We start from the raw sequence: 2027 nt of genomic DNA on the forward strand, positions 1-2027 counted from the left end.
ATATAATTTCCTTTGATGAAATTCCTTTCCTTTGTTGAGATTTTTAACTTCAACATGTAATGTGACGTTTGTATGGCTATTCTCGGGATTTATAAACTACAAAAAAAAAAAGTACTTACCCTTGTTATGTCCTGTGGATGAATTTTTTTTATTTTTTTTTTGTTGTATTGCCAGTTGGTTTTGATATGCCGATTCCGAAAGATGATTTGTTTTAATAAAGATATGTTTTCTTCTATGATTGTATTTTTCTATATAATTCTAGATTACCTCCCATATGGAAGCAGATTGTCATGGCCTAATGTTCCATAGGTAACTAGTACGTATATGGAAGTAAATAAGTTCATAACTCTTGTCCATAATGCATGCAATTACATTACTGCAATGACAAACAATAGGTGACTAAAGACCCTCTTGGTTATTGAGAGCTCAGTTCTGTTACTGTCATTAATTTGATATTTTAAAAGAAAAATGACATTTGACAGTCAAACGGATCTCACCATAGTAACGTGCACTATATTGCATTTTGGACAAGACCCTTTTTAAAATAAATGTCTTGTCAAAAGTATACATATTTCTTAATTGTAATGTGATGTCATCCCTGAAACTGGACATTTTCAGTAATCTGAATGGCAATTATGATTTAAAACAGAATTTTTAAAAATATGACATAATCTGAATGAAAAGAGGGACCAAAATACTACTTATATATGTGCAAACTGTTGCATATTTGTAATTGGAAGTATTATATATAGTAACACTTTAGTCTGTAAGGAAAATATCAAAACATTAAATAAATAAACAGTCATAAAATAATAAATGGCATAGCTTGAGATGGCCCAACACAATTCTTGTCATGTTAAGATGTCTTAATTTAATGGGTATTGAAAAAAAATCAGTTTGAAACAATTATATTTTTCAAATTTTGAAAAGGCACCGATTTCGTGGAATGACCCATAAGAAATTACTACCTTAAAACTCATAATTCAGGTGAATTGTATTATATCAGCTAATATTTACAGTATTAAACCAACAAAACAGAGGACTCTACTCCCTCCTGTTACTTTAACTCACTCCTGTTATTTTTCATACAAGTAAAAGGACTGAAAGTAACAGGATGATCAAATACATGGCATATGCCACATAGCATACATGCTAATAGCATGACGGACACTGAGCAAAGTCTAGTGACTTACCAAAAGTTTTTTTTATTTTTTATAAACAAATAAAATCTAAGAAATAATTTAGGTAAAAGGACAGTACGTTGAGATTGACCTTCCCAGTCATATTTACAATTTCATTATATATTCAGAAATTAAAATGGGAGGACTTATGGTCTTCCCTGTTAGGGTAACAGGACTGAGTGAAAACCCGGGGATACGACTAAAATGTGTATTTTATCTAAATTATTAGATTTTAAAGCATAGATTGTATATACAGTCACACAACAATGCAAAAAATGAAGATTTCTGAAGGATTTTATTATTATATTTCATGGTAAAGTTTAGAGATAGAGAGTGGAGGCATGCAGAAAATGTTATTTTTTAGTGTTCTGTGTAGTTTTTATTAATGTTTTTAATTATACATTTTAAATTTGTAGTTAGCTCAATGTGCAGGACATTTTGCTTAAAAATAAAATGTATTTTAGAGTTAATTTTCATGCAATTTTATACATATAATGTCCTGGGGACAGAAATGTCACCCTTTCGGTGGAATGGCTCAACACCGTTTCTTCACTGTTAATGTGTTTTCCATCACCATTTGTCATTTTGATTTTCCCCTAAAACGCTTAAACGAAATATATAGCGTGAAAGTTTCGCAACACATTTTGTCTGTCAAAGTTCATGAATATTTAATTAGTTTCAAACAGCTTACTGTTATATTCAACAGCATTGTTTCACATTAGCTAATCAGTTGTTGTTTCCATGTTCGTCTCTTGTTTTATTGACTTCCATCTTCCTAGAGTAGTTCGACGCACAGATAGTAGGCCTATATACGCGAGAACAGCGTATAATCTCTTCGTCAGGTGT

The 2027-nt window shown here is 30.8% G+C and overlaps 1 protein-coding gene across 1 annotated transcript in view; it reads left to right on the plus strand.

Moving 5' to 3' along the window:
* LOC309494999 (NACHT, LRR and PYD domains-containing protein 12-like) overlaps window positions 1-2027 on the plus strand; it is a 180760-nt gene that overhangs the window by 42786 nt on the left and 135947 nt on the right. The window lies entirely within an intron of this gene.

This window comes from Leuciscus leuciscus (assembly GCF_965113295.1).
Source record: "Leuciscus leuciscus genome assembly, chromosome: 3".
Taxonomy (NCBI): Eukaryota; Metazoa; Chordata; class Actinopteri; order Cypriniformes; family Leuciscidae; genus Leuciscus; species Leuciscus leuciscus.